The sequence below is a fragment of the Nerophis ophidion genome, linkage group LG18, assembly GCF_033978795.1.
Source record: "Nerophis ophidion isolate RoL-2023_Sa linkage group LG18, RoL_Noph_v1.0, whole genome shotgun sequence".
Classification (NCBI taxonomy): Eukaryota; Metazoa; Chordata; class Actinopteri; order Syngnathiformes; family Syngnathidae; genus Nerophis; species Nerophis ophidion.
The window spans coordinates 28,765,723-28,781,348 of record NC_084628.1 but is presented as its reverse complement, the minus strand read 5'-3'; the positions used below and the strand labels follow the sequence as shown (position 1 = coordinate 28,781,348).

Below are 15,626 nucleotides of genomic sequence, written 5' to 3'. Positions count from 1 at the left end.
GGCAGGACGTGGACTGAAGCAAGATGTTGACTTAGGATGGACATTTGGTTTCCTGTCTACTTATTTGCATTTTAAAATAGGCTTTGCTGTACTTTAAAAAAAAATGGATTATTGTAAATAAAAGCAGACTTGGCTTACGAATATCTCAAGCAGGAGTCATACATGAGAGTTTGTATGACTGGATGGATTTTATGAGTATTACTCGCAGCATTACGCTGCTAAATTAATAAGACCAACAGTTTTATACTTGAAAAAAACTGAACTTTAAAATGAAAGATTAAGTTCTGATGTGAAATTTTTCAAAGTACATCAGCATATTAATAAAAATAAAAATAAGCTCACGCAATTTTTTTCAGGTCGAATATAATTCTGATTTATTTTTTTGAATACAGGTTTTATTTTTATTTTTCACTTCTGCATGTTTGATATTTGAGCTTCAGTTTCAAGTAAAAACAGAATAAAACCAATATTTCACAACACAAATACAACATTGAAACAACATACTTCTTGACAACGTTTAATCAATGTCGTGTCAGGCTTGGACTTGGTCTTGGGTTGTTTTCCCGAGGTGCAAAGCGAACGGAGTGGAAAAGATTTGTGTTTGAGGATATTGATAGCGACGGACTAGGAAAAAAAAAAAAAAAAACGCGATTGCATTGGGACGGATTCCGATGGTTTTAGACACATTTACTGGGATAATTCTGGGAAATCCCTTATCTTTCTATTGTGTTGCTAGTGTTTTAGTGAGTTAAATAGTACCTGATAGTCGGAAGTGTACGTCCACGGGTCTCTTGACGCGCAGTGTCTCAGGGGAATCGACGGCAGCTATGGACGGCATAAGCTCAGCTTTCCTCCGGTAAGAACTGACTTTATAACCACAATTTTCTCACCGAAACCTGCTGGTTGACATTCGGTCGTGTTTCATGTTGGCTTGACTGCGCTCTGATCCATAGTAAATTTTCACCTCCAGGAATTTTAAACAAGGAATCACCGTGTGTTTGTGTGGCTAAAGGCTAAAGCTTCCCAATTCCATCTTGCTACTTTGACTTCTCCAATATTAATTGAACAAATTGCAAAAGATTCAGCAACACAGATGTCCAAAATACTGTGTAATTATGCTGTTAAAGCAGACGACTTTTAGCTGTGTGTGTGTGCAGCGCTCATATTTCCTAAAAATCCCTTGACGTCTTGCGTACACATCATCATTAGACGACGTTTTCAAGACGAAACTCCCGGGAAATTTGAAATTGCAATTTAGTAAACTAAAAAGGCCGTATTGGCATGTGTTGCAATGTTAATATTTCATCATTGATATATAAACTATCAGACTGCGTGGTGGGTAGTAGTGGGTTTTAGTAGGCCTTTAAAACTCAAAATTGGTCCTGCCTTGATAGCTGAGGGATTATAATCAGAGGAAGGTTACATTTCATATTAAACATTTAGTATGTTTTTCTCCTGGTCCTTAGTTTCCATTAAAAACTATCAATAACTATCGATATCGACCGATATAAAATACCAGCCAGGCCTCGAGCTCTCATTTCCCTGGCAGCCAAAGAGAATGGAGTGACGGCCGTCAAAGAAATTGGTGAACATTAACCAGGCCGAGCAGAGAACAGGTTATATAAGGCCATTCAGTGTGTGTGTGTGTAGGCCATTCAGTGTGCGTGTGTGTAGGCCATTCAGTGTGCGTGTCTGTGTGTGTGTGTGTGTGTGTGTGTGTGTGTGTGTGTGTGTGTGTGTGTGTGTGTGTGCGTGTGTGTGTGTGTGTGTGTGTGTGTGTGTGTGTGTGTGTGTGTGTGTGTGTGTGTGTGCATGCGTGTAAATGGTAAATGGGTTATACTTGTATAGCGCTTTTCTACTTTAAGTGTACTCAAAGCGTTTCGTCATTATTTCCACATTCACCCATTCACACACACATTCACACACTGAGCTACCATGCAACCAACGCCTATCAGGAGCAAGGGTGAAGTGTCTTGCTCAAGGACACACGGGTGGTGACAAGGTTGGTAGAAGGTGGGGATTGAACCAGGAACCCTCAGGTTGGTGGCACAGCCACTCTGCCAACTGTGCCACGCCGTCCTTGGTGCGAGAGACGGGCTCACTCTAACATTCCTCAGCACTCCTCTCAGTCAGCCATTCATCTTCACCTGCTTATCTTTGTCAAGAGCCAAATGTTGCTCTCCGGCTGAACCACAGAGGTCAGGACGAAGGTCAGCTCCACTTCCTGGTTAGAGATGCACCCCCCCCCCCCACCCCCCACCTCCTCCCTCCCCTCCATGTTTACTGAAAGTCTTGCTTTTTTTTTTGCTGACATTCCCTTATCTGTCCATTTGACTTCCTGGAACAATGTCGTGTCAGAGAGGTGACTCCATTGCAGGATTGTGAGGCAAGTGACCCAAAAGATGTGACAATATCAAGTATTTGTTGCTCAGTTGCAATACACTTTCTCACCACTTGTGGCAGTATTGCATCTGTCAGTTGACAATCTCGAAGAAAAGAAGCCACGGCCAAGTTTCTTAAAGGCCTACTGAAACCCACTACTACCCACCACGCAGTCTGATAGTTTATAAATCAATGATGAAATATTAACATTGCAACACATGCCAATACGGCCTTTTTAGTTTACTAAATTGTAATTTTAAATTTCCCGCGAAGTGTCCTGTTGGAAACGTCGCGGAATGATGACGTGTACACGTGACGTCACGGACTGTTAGGAAATATTAGCGCTGCACACACACACAGCTAAAAGTCGTCTGCTTTAACCGCATAATTACACAGTATTTAGGACATCTGTGTTGCTGAATCTTTTGCAATTTTTTCAATTAATAATGGAGAAGTCAAAGTAGAAAGATGGAATTGGGAAGCTTTAGCTTTTAGCCACACAAACACACGGTGATTCCTTGTTTAACATTCCCGGAGGTGAAACTTTACTATGAATCAGAGCGGTCAAGCGAACATGGATCCCGACCAAATGTCAACCAGCAGTTTTCAATGAGAAAATTTGTGGTAAAAAGTCGCCACTTCCCGGAGATCAGCTGAGCTTGTGCCGTCCATACAGCTGCCGTCGACTCCCCCGAGACACTGTGCGTCAACACCCGGCCGTGGACGTACACTTCCGACTAGCAGGTACTATTAAACTCACTAAAACACTAGCAACACAATAGAAATATAAGGGATTTCCCAGAATTATCCTAGTAAATGTGTCTAAAAACATCTGAATCCGTCCCAATGCGATTGCGTTTTTTTTTTTTTTTTCTAGTCCGTCGCTATCAATATCCTCAAACACAAATCTTTCATCCTCGCTCAAATTAATGGGGAATTGTTGTTTTCTCGGTTTTTCTCCACACATTTTCGATGGGAGACAGGTCTGGACTGCAGGCGGGCCAGGAAAGTACCCGCACTCTTTTACTACAAAGCCACGCTGTTGTAACACGTGGCTTGGCATTGTCTTGCTGAAATAAGCAGGGGCGTCCATGATAACGTTGCTAGGATGACAACATATGTTGCTCCAAAACCTGTATGGACCATTCAGCATTAATGGTGCCTTCACAGATGTGTAAGTTACCCATGCCTTGGGCACTAATACACCCCCATACCATCATAGATGCTGGCTTTTGAACTACGCACCTGTAACAATCCGGATGGTTATTTTCCTCTTTGTTCCGGAGGACACTACGTCCACAGTTTCCAAACATAATTTGAAATGTGGACTCGTCAGACCACAGAACACCTTTCCACTTTGCATCAGTCTATCTTAGATGAGCTCGAGCCCAGCGAAGCGAGCGGCGTTCCTTGGTGTTGTTGAGCAGAGTTTTAACTTGCACTCACAGATGTAGCAACCAACTGTATTTACTGACAGTGGTTTTATGAAGTGTTCCTGAGCCCATGTGGTGATATCCTTTACAGACTGATGTTGGTTTTTGATGCAGTACTGCCTGAGGGATCAACGGTCCGTAATATCATCTCTTACGTGCAGTGATTTCTCCAGATTCTCTGAACCTTTTAAATATTTTACAGACCGTAGATGGTAAAATCCATAAATTCCTTGCAATAACTCGTTGAGAAATGTTGTTCTAAAACTGTTCGACAATTTGCTTACAAATTGGTGACCCTCGCCCCATCCTTGTTTGTGAATTACTTAGCATTTCCTGGAAGCTGCTTTTATACCCAATCATGGCACCCACCTGTTCCCAATTAGCCTGCACACCTGTGGGATGTTCCAAATAAGTATTTGTTGAGAATTCCTCAACTTTATCAGTATTTATTGCCACCTTTCCCAATTTCTTTGTCACGTGTTGCTGCTATCAAATTCTAAAGTTAATGATTATTTAACATCAAATATGTTGTCTTTGTAGCATATTCAACTGAATATGGGTTGAAAATTATTTACAATTCATTGTATTCCGTTTATATTTACATCTAACACAATTTCCCAACTCATATAGAAACGGGGTTTGTATATACAGTATATATATTAGGGGTGTGGGGAAAAAATCGATTGGAATTAGAATCGCGATTCTCACGTTGTGCGATTCAGAATCGATTCTCATTTTTTAAAAATCGATTTTTTTTTTAATCAATCCAACAAACCACTACACAGCAATAGCATAACAATGCAATCCAATTCCAAAACCAAACCTGACCCAGCAACACTCAGAACTGCAATAAACAGAGCAATTGAGAGGAGACACAAACACGACACAGAACAAACCAAAAGTAGTGAAACAAAAATAAATATTATCAACAACAGTATCAATATTAGTTATAATTTCAGCAAAGCAGTGATTAAAAATCCCTCATTGACATTATCATTAGACATTTATAAAAATAAAAGAATAGAACAATAGTGTCACAGTGGCTTACACTTGCATCACATCTCATAAGCTTGACAACACACTGTCCAATATTTTCACAAAGATAAAATAAATTGTATTTTTGGTTCGTTTAGTAGTTAAAACAAATTTACATTATTGCAATCAGTTGATAAAACATTGTCCTTTACAATTATAAAAGCTTTTTACAAAATTCTACTACTCTGCGTGGATGTCAGCAGACTGGGGTAGATCCTGCTGAAATCCTATGTATTGAATGAATACAGAATCCTTTTAAATCGGGAAAAAATTGTTTTTGAATCAAGAATCGTGTTGAATTAAAGAAGAAAAATAGATTTTGAATCAAATTTTGACCCCAAGAATCGATATTGAATGGAATCGTGGGACACCCAAAGATTCGCAGCCCTACTGAAAATCATGGATTTTGATACTTGGCCCCATCTTAGAATTTAACTTATCCTATGTTAACATGATAGCATTTTATGCTAGCACCTAAGCTAATTTTGTATGTTTAAACCTAAAAGTAATGAATTTTGATATTTGGCGTTGTCTTAGATGTATACTAACTCATCTTATGTTAGCATGTTACCATTGTATGCTAGCATTTCAGCTAATTTTGTTTGTTTAAACCTGAAAATCATTGATTTTGATACTTGGCCCCATCTTAGAATTTAACTTATCCTATGTTATCATGATAGCATTTATGCTAGCATTTAAGCTAATTTTGATACTTGGCGCGGTCTTAGATGTATGCTAAGTCATCTTATGTTAGCATACTACCATTGTATGCCAGCATTTCAGCTAATTTTGTTTTTTTTTTACCTGAAAATCAAGGATTTTGATACTTGGCCCCGTCTTAGAAGTATGCTAACTTATTCTATGTAAGCATTTCAGCTAATGTTGTATATGTTTAAACCTAAAAATCATGGATTTTGATACTTGGTGCTGTCATAGATGTATGCTAACTCATATCATGTTAGCATACTACCACTGTATGCTAGCATTTCAGCCAATGTTGTATATGTTTAAACCTAAAAATCATGGATTTTGATACTTGGCCCCATCTTAGAATTTAACTTATCCTATGGTAACATGATAGCATTTTATGCTAGCATTTAAGCTAATTTTGTATGCTTGAACCTAAATGTAATGGATTTTGCTACTAAACCACTGTTTATGGGGGACGGCGTGGCGAAGTTGGTAGAGTGGCCGTGCCAGCAATCTGAGGGCTACTGGTTCAATCCCCACCTTCTACCATCCTAGTCATGTCCGTTGTATCCTTGGGCAAGACACTTCACCCTTGCTCCTGATGGGTCCTGGTGAGCGCCTTGCATGGCAGCTCCCGCCGTCAGTGTGTGAATGTGTGTGTGAATGGGCGAATGTGGAAATACTGTCAAAGCGATTTGGGCTCCTTAAAAAGGGGTAGAAAAGCACTATACAAGTACAACCCATTTACCATTTTACTGTAAACTTTCAGTAATACTCTGAAGAATTAGCTACCTAATTTTCACCTTAAAATCTACAGATTTTTAATACTTTTTAAGATAACATTTTAGCTCATTTTGTTAGTTTAAACCTAAAAATCATGGATTTTGATACTTGGCACCATCTTAGAAGTATGTTACTTTTTTTATGCTAGCATGCTAATTGTAGCATGCTAAAAGGTTATGCTAGCCTTTTATGCTAATTTTGTATATTTAAACATAAAAACCAATCAATTTTGATACTTGGTCTCATCTTAGAAGTATGCTAACTCATCTTAAGTTAGCACACCTATGGATCATGTTTTGTTTTGGTCATGTTCGGTTTAGTTTTTTGGACCTTTAGTTCTGTTTTGCATTTCCTTGTTTGTCGTGTTACCATGCCAACTCATTAGTTTTCATCTGTCATGTCTGATCATGAGTTTGTATGGCCATACTACCGTGAGCATCCCCAGTCTCGTTTGTTCTCAAAGCTAAGTAGTGTCTGACCTGGTTAGTACTTGGATGGGAGACTGCCTAGGAATACCAGAGTCTTTTGACCTTTGGACTCTTTAAATTCCATTTTTTTCACTCCCAGTTTTGTCACCTTGACGACCAATCAGTTCACCTGTCTTGTCTCACACCTGTTTGCACTTATCATGTTCATTATTTAAGCCACCGTTACCAGGTTGTCAGTCTGGCAACATCACCTCCTGCACCCATGATATCCATGCTGCTTTTCTCATACCCCTGTCACAGTAAGTTTTCTTATTATTTATGCCACAGTGCAAGTTTTTGTGTCATGTTTATAGTTAATTGCCTTTGTGCTAGTCTTTTGTTTCATAGCCCAGTTTTTTTGTACCGCCATTGTGCGCGCTTTTTGTTGGTTCCTGTTTTTAGTTTTAGTGTTAAAATAAAATGTCTTTACCTTCACGCCGTTTCCACTCCATTCGCTTTGCACTTCGGGAAAACAACCCAAGACAATTTTAGCAAATTTTGTTAATTTAAACCTAAAAATCATGTATTTTGAAACTTGGCCCAATCTTTGAAGTATGCTAACTCATCAGCTAAATTAGTTTATTCAAACCTCAAAGTCATGGATTTTGATACTTGCCGCCATTTTAGAAGTATGTTAACTTAACGTCTTATGCTAGTAATTTTGCTCATTTTAATTTACTGACTTAATTGCTTCTGGAACAGGGTTTGTGATTGGAAAAGTTTGTATAGTGAAGCACATTTCTCCATTAGGAACAATGTAAACATGAATAATTGGTTCCAGCCTTGAAGACAGTAAAAAGTACTATAGAGTACTGTATTTCAAACAAACATAACAATGGGGCGAGGGATCAACTTTCTAATCGTTATCAACTTAAAACAACAACCACAAGCTGAACTGTCCTGTATGCGCTGCTCTGCTAACACGCACACACACACACACACACACACACACACACACACACACAAAAGTCCCTTTAGTGCCCTCACAAACGATCAAAAATGAGCATATTGCTAAACATTTCAAAAAGTAGAATTGTCAGGAGAAAGAAAGAAGGGAGGGGCTGTGTGGTAAAGGAGAAGTGCCTCCATTATTGTCACCTCCGGAGCAACCATGACTCAGACGTCTATTTCCAGACTCCAGCAGCTTTTTCAGATCCGCCCAACGTTCCTCATAATAACCCCCCCCGTGAGTCGTCGAGGTGCTCCTCAGAAAACACAAAACCAGTGCGCACATTCTCGTCTTCCTGCAAACCCAGGAGTGTTCTTTTCACGCGGCGGGTTCCAGAAGCGACATGTCACTGAGGAATGTGTCGCTGCTGAGCGACATGTCTCTCACCACCAGAGCCTGCAGGTCTGCAGGTCGTCCATCAAGAGTCCTCTTTGGGGCAAGGTGCATGTACACGTGTGGCGTTCAAGGATAACAAGAAGATCCGGCCACAAAAAGTTGGCTTGCTCGTTTAGCAAAGAATAGGACTTTGTTTGTTATTATATACTTATTTATTTATGTACATATTTATTATTTGTTTATATTCCTACTTATCATATTTATTTATCCAGCCATCCACTTTCTACTGCTTGTCTCGTTCGGGGTCACGGGGGGTGCTGGAGCCTATCTCAGCTGCATTCGGGCGGAAGACTGAGTACACCTTGGACAAGTCGCCACCTCATCGCAGGGCCAACACAGATAGACAGACAACATTCACACACTAGGGCCAATTTAGTGTTGACAATCAACCTATCCCCAGGTGCATGTCTTTGGAGGTAGGAGGAAGCCGGAGAACCCGGAGGGAACCCACGCAGTCACGGGGAGAACATGCAGACTCCACACAGAAAGATCCCGAGCCCGGGATTGAACTCAGAACCTTCGTATTGTGAGGCACACGCACTAACTCCTGTATCACCGTGCTGCCCATTATTTATTTGTATACTTATCTATCATCCATCCATTTTCTACCGCTTATTCCCTTTTGGGGTCACAAGGGGTGCTGGTGCCTATCTCAGCTACAATCGGGCGGAAGGCGGGGTACACCCTGGACAAGTCGCCACCTCATCGCAGGGCCCACACAGATAGACAGACAACATTCACACTCAAATTCACACACTAGGGCCAATTTAGTGTTGCCAATCAACCTATCCCCAGGTGAATGTCTTAGGAGGTGGGAGGAAGCCGGAGTATCCGGAGGAAACCCACGCAGTCACGGGAAGAACATGCAGACTCAGAAAGATCCCGAGCCCGGGATTGAACTCAGAACCTTCGTATTGTGAGGCACACGCACTAACCCCTGGTCCACCGTCCTGCCCATTATTTATTTATATACTTATATTTATTTATACACACATTTTTTATTTATTTATGTACTTGTTTTTTATATATTATTTATTTATGTACTTATTTATCATATATTATGAATGTATATACTTATTTATGATATATTATTTATTAATAAACGTATGTATTATATAAATAATTATTTACATAGTTATTATAAAATTATTTTTATTTATCTATTTACTACATACTTATTTTTTAATATACTTATTTATTTATTATTTATATACTATTATATATTATTCATTTATATACTGATTTATTATATATTATTTATCTAAATAGTTATTATATATTGTTTATTCATATATTTATTATGAAATTATATATACATTTATTTATATATATTATTTATTCATGTACTTATTTATTATATATTATTTATGTACTTGTTTATTATATACTTATTTATTATCTGCGATGAGGTGGCGACTTGTCCAGGATGTACTCCGCCTTCCACCCGATAGTAGCTGAGATAGGCACCAAGCGCCCCCCGTGACCCAAAAGGGAATAAGCGGTAGAAATGGATGGATGGACTTATTTATTATAAACGATTGATCTATATACTTATTTATTAAATATTACATATTTATGTACCTATTTATTATATATGATTTATTTATGTACTTATTTATTATATACTGTATTATATATTTGTATACTTTTTTTTATTATATATTATTTATTTTTATACTTATTTATTGTATACTATTTATTTATACACTTATATATCATATATTATTTATTTATATACTTATTTATTATTAATTTATATACTTAATAATTATATTTTTATATATGTATTTATTATGTATTATTTGTTATCAATTTATATACTTAATAATTATATATTATTTTTATATACGTATTTATTATATATTATTTATTTATGTACTTATTTATTATATATTATTTATATGCTTATTCATTATATAATATCTATTTATGTACTTATATATTATTAATTTATGTACTTATTTATTATATACTATTTATTTATATACTTATTTATTATATATTATTTATTTATGTACTTGTTTATTATAAATTATTTATTTTTGTACTTATTTATGTATTGACTGTGCTGCTTTGACACCCACTTTTACCTTTTTATTTGTTTAGTAAAAATACAAAGATGAAGTAAAATTATAAAACTTCTCTTACCTGTTCACGTGCTAGCATATTGATGTTTTATATTCGTTTCGTAAAAATACAAACATGAAGTAACATTATAAAACTTCTCTTATCTGTTCACGTGCTAGCATACTGATGTTAGCATGCTACTAGCTTTTTAGCTGACTTTGACCTAAAAAACATGTTTTTTGATACTCCATGTAAGTATGTTAACTCATCCTTTTTATGCTAGCAATTTAGCTCATTTAGTATTTCTAAAACTAAAAATCTTGGAATTGGGGTACTTGGCCCCATCTTAGAAGTATGCTTACTCAGATTATATTAGCATGCTAGTGTGATCATGCTAATATTATTAATAGCGTTTAAATTATGTATATTTAAACCTAAAGTTATGGATTTTGATACTTGGCACCATCTTACAATTATGTTACCTACTTATGCAAACATTAGAGTGCCAGAATTGAAGCACATTTTGTCTGTTTACACCTCAAAGTCATGGTTTTTGATACTCGGTGCCATCACAAAGGTAGGCTAACTTATTTTAAGCTTTTTTAAAGCACAGATAAAATGCCCATCTAAATTTTAAATGTTCTAGGTTTTTATTTTTCTATTCTTTCATTTTTATATATACATATAAATATATTTTTGGGGGGAAGGTAGAATTAAAAGAAAAATGTCCGTTTTTATTGTCTGAATTTTTCCCCCCATGAAATGTATAAATGAAGATGTTTATGTGACGATTACGTGGCATCGTGGTGATGCGGGTCGTTTTCTCAGAGACGCAGTTGGGCTTCGGACACAGCGTGAAGGTAAGAAATACTGATTTATTTAACAAATAAAACAGGCTATGAAACCGAAAAACTTGCACAAGGCACAAAAGGCAAAACGAACAGAACTAGCATGGGAGCTAGAAAAAAACCAAAAGACTTAGCGTGGAAGCTAGCTGGTAGCGAACAGGAATACAGAATCGGGAATCAAGGTTGTCACTGTTGTGCAAACACAAATTAGGAATCTAGCTGAATGAATGGAAAAGGCAGGCTTAAATAAGGACAGCAATCAGAAAACAGGTGCGCGTCAAAAGCAAGGGGCAGGTGAAGTGAAGTGAATTATATTTATATAGCGCTTTTTCTCTAGTGACTCAAAGCACTTTACATAGTGAAACCCAATATCTAAGTTACATTTAAACCAGTGTGGGTGGCACTGGGAGCAGGTGGGTAAAGTGTCTTGCCCAAGGACACAACGGCAGTGACTGGGATGGCGGAAGCGGGGATCGAACCTGCAACCCTCAAATTGCTGGCACGCCCGCTCTACCAACCGAGCTATACTACTAATGCGTAACTATGGCGACAAGGAAGTACAACTAGGAACTAAGTTAACCGAACATAATTCAAAAAGACTCAAAACCTAAAACATAATATGATCCGGGCAGCGGATCATTATAGTTTATGAAGAAATATATACAAATTGACTACTTTGCTGTAACTCTGCACATTTTTAACGTGCCCACAGAGTATTTTACACCGCTGTTCAAAAATTGGCCTCATCATTAAGTTGAGTGATGCTGACACGTTTGTTACTGGATACTTTCTAATACGTGTGGAGACTTAGTATGTGTAAGTAATATGCAACTGTAGTTATTTGATACTTGTTTATATTTTACACCGCGATATTGTTCAATGATTACCACCTCTGTCTCGATTGTGTCCTATCGTGTGCTTAGCTGCTGTATAGCTGCGAGCTCTTCAGATCTATTTGCCATTTTCGTTATTTTATTATGTTTTTCTTTGTTTATTTTATGCCAAACATTTAGTTGTTTATAGCCAACACTCAAAAAATGTAGTTTTTCCCCCAACTAATATTTAAAAGTGGAATATTTTATGTGAAAAAATTGGAGCCTTAAAGGCCTACTGAAACCCACTACTACCGACCACGCAGTCTGATAGTTTATATATCAATGATGAAATATTAACATTGCAACACATGCCAATACGGCCGGTTTAGTTTACTAAATTAAAATGTTAAATTTCCCGCGGAGTTTCTTGTTGAAAACGTCGCGGTATGATGACGCGTGCGCGTGACGTCTCGGGTTGTAGCGGACATATTAGCCCAGCACCACTTACGGCTAAAAGTCGTTTCTTTTCATCGCATAATTACACAGTAATTTGGAGATCTGTGTTGCTGAATCTTTTGCAATTTGTTCAATTAATAATGGAGACTATAACGAATAATGCTGTTGGAGGAAAGCGGTGGATTGCAGCTGCCTTTAGCAGCAAAACACAGCCGGTGTTTCTTTGTTGTGAAGCTTTAACACAGAGCGGTCAAGCGAACAAGTTTCTCCACGTCAACCAGCAAGTTTTTGGATGGGACAATTGTGATATTAAGTCGGCTCTTACCGGAGACTTCAGTGGATTACGCGACCTCATCCTGCAGCTCAAAAAGGCAGCAGTGATCTTGGCTCCTCGGCTTCTCTCAGAGACACTTGCGTTCACCGCAGCCCCCCGACTTTCAGGTATGACTTTACAATCTCACTAAAACACTATTAAACAATAAGCAGATAAGGGATCTTCCAGAATTATCCTAGTAAATGTGTCTAATTACATCTGAAACGCCGCCTGGAAACGTCCATTTTCTTTATTTATTTTTTTTTGTCTAGTACTTCACTCTAAACGTCCTCATCCACGAATCTTTCATCCTCGCTCAAATTAATGGGGAAATTGTCGCTTTCTCGGTCCGAATAGCTCTTGCTGCTGGAGGCTATGATTGTAAACAATGTGAGGATGTGAGGAGCTCTACAACCCGTGACGTCACACGCACATTGTCTGCTACTTCCGGTAAAGGCAAGGCTTTTTTATTAGCCACCAAAAGTTGCAAACTTTATCGTGGATGTTCTCTACTAAATCCTTTCAGCAAAAATATGGCAATATCGTGAAATGATCCAGTATGACACATAGAATGGACCTGCTATCCCAGTTTAAATAAGAAAATCTCATTTCAGCAGGCCTTTAAATATGTCAATAATTCATAAAATTGATTTTGATTCGTTATTATTTTTTAAACAATGGTTTTTAGAAAAATCTTACTGACCCAAAAGTGTTAAAAAATAGGTACTACATTATTTTGATTTGATTTGTTTACGTCTAACACTGAGATCTCGAGATCGATGGCAAATAGATCTGAAGTTGATCTCGAAATTTCAGTGTTAGACGTAAACCAGGGGTGTCAAACTCAAATACAGAGTGGGCCGAAATGTACAACTTAACAAAGTCGCGGGCCAAGGTTGAACAAATTAACCTTTTAATAGGGACCCAAACACGTTTTGCATTGAATATTGAACAAGCAAGGCTTATATAACTTTATAGTGACATGCAGAATTGAGTCTCATATAATAATAATAATAATTACAAAAATATCAATGGCATATCAAATAAAATGTAAATAAAAATGTAATGCCTCTTTTCTATTTGCAGCCTTCTGAGGTAAATATCAAAATAAACTTTTTCCACAGGCTAATAATAAATTTGAAAATAAAATAACAATAATGAATGCATCAAACATTCAAGCCTCAAAGTAGCAAGAAAAAGTGCATGAATAAAACGTTAATTATTGCTCAGTTTGCTACACTGATTTGCTTTAACACTGAATATGGAACAAGCAACGCTTATATAACTTAATAGTGGAAAATCAACTTTCAAAAAACAATCAAAAAAACATCAATGGTATATTAAATAAAATGTAAATAAAAAATTTAATGCCTGTTTTCTATTTGCGGCCTTCTGAGTTAAATATCAATATTAACTTTTTCCACAGGCTAATAATTTTTTAAATAAAAACAATGAATAAATCAACCATTCAGGCCTTTTTATTGCTCAATTTGCAACACACTGATCTAATCGGATATGCCCAAGCCAGATACATGGCATCTTTTTTTGGATGGTAGTTCATTAATATCGGGGCTCGGCTGGGCAGAGTTGGTAGCGGGGGATGTATATTGTAGCATCCCGGGAGAGTTAGTGCTGCAAGGAGTTCTGGATATTTGTTCTGTTGTGTTACGGTGCAGATGTTCTCCCAAAATGTTCTTGTTTGGTGTGGGTTCACAGTGTGGCGCATATTTGGAACAGTGTTAAAGTTGTTTATGCGGCCAACCTCAGTGTGACCTGTATGGCTGTTGATCAAGTATGCCTTGCATTCACTTACGTGTGTGTAAAAGCTACATATATTATGTGACGCTGTTAGTAAGGAGGAAAGGCGGACGTGACGACAGGTTGTAAGGCACGCCCCCAATATTGTTGTACGGGTGGAAATCGGGAGAATTTCGGGAGGGGCACTGAAATTCTGGAGTCTTCCGGGAAAATCGGGAGGGTTGGCACCGCCGCTGTATAATACCGGTGGGCCAGCTCTAACGTTAATTCGATATTGCCTTAAGGGCCAAATTAAACTAAACGGCGGGCCAAATTTGGCCCACGGGCCAGAGTTTGACACCCATGACGTAAACAATTCAAATAAAAATGATGTAGAACTTATTTTTAACACTTTTCTGGCCCTTTTGGGTCAGTAAGATTTGTCCAAAAAGCAAAGCCAAAGTGTGACAGTTTAGAAAAGAGTAAAGAAGCAAGAAGTTGCAGCTTGGACCTGAGCCAGGTCTGCATTCTGCAAGCAGGTTCCAGTCGTCTGCAGCACATTCCACATTTGTCAAACAAGTCCCGATGTGCTCTCACAACACTTTCTTAAACCTCTTCTTCTCCACGCAACAACCCTGCCTTTTCCTCTCCTTCCAACCGCAACACGACGCCATGAAAGGCAAAACGGAGTGTGCTTGCAGCCGGGACAGGAAGAATAACGTCTGACTCGCATTAGGTGGAGAACAATACACTTGGATCCAAACCGGGCAAAGGGGCCCCAAAAGGCAATGGAAGTTGGAGGGTTCTTACCTCGAGGAAGAGAAACTTCTTGTCCTTATCCTGCGTGTTCCAAATTCCTGGAGAACTTTCTCTTTGCTCTTCTTCCTGGAGCAGTCTGACTGCAACAGTCCCACGGAGAGAGAGAGAGAGAGAGAGATAGAGGGAGTGAGGGAGGGAGGGGTAGAGGCACCGAGGCAGAGAGAGAGAGAGAGAGAGAGAGAGAGAGAGAGAGAGAGAGAGAGAGAGAGAGAGAGAGAATAGGTAATGATCCCGGCCCCGCCCCTCCTCCTCAACAGCAGTAACCTGAGCCAGGTTGTTGTTGTTTTTTTTATTTTGAATATATCTTATTACATTTTACAGTTAAAATTACATTCAACATTTTTTCAATTTAATTTATGGTAATATTTTAATACAAATCAACCCTTTTTTTGTTTGTTTTAAAATCTGCCATACATAATAAAAATCGAAAAACGGC

The 15,626-nt window shown here is 38.1% G+C and overlaps 1 protein-coding gene across 3 annotated transcripts in view; it reads right to left on the bottom strand.

Moving 5' to 3' along the window:
- The window catches only part of ppp1r13l (protein phosphatase 1, regulatory subunit 13 like), a 45,673-nt gene extending 30,352 nt beyond the window's left edge, over nt 1-15,321 (bottom strand). For all 3 annotated transcript variants that reach the window (XR_009802600.1, XM_061877914.1, XM_061877915.1), the window contains exon 1: nt 15,182-15,321. The gene's annotated coding sequence lies outside the window, so the exon portion shown is untranslated. The remainder of the gene's footprint in view (nt 1-15,181) is intronic.
- Between the last annotated feature and the right edge of the window lie 305 nt (nt 15,322-15,626).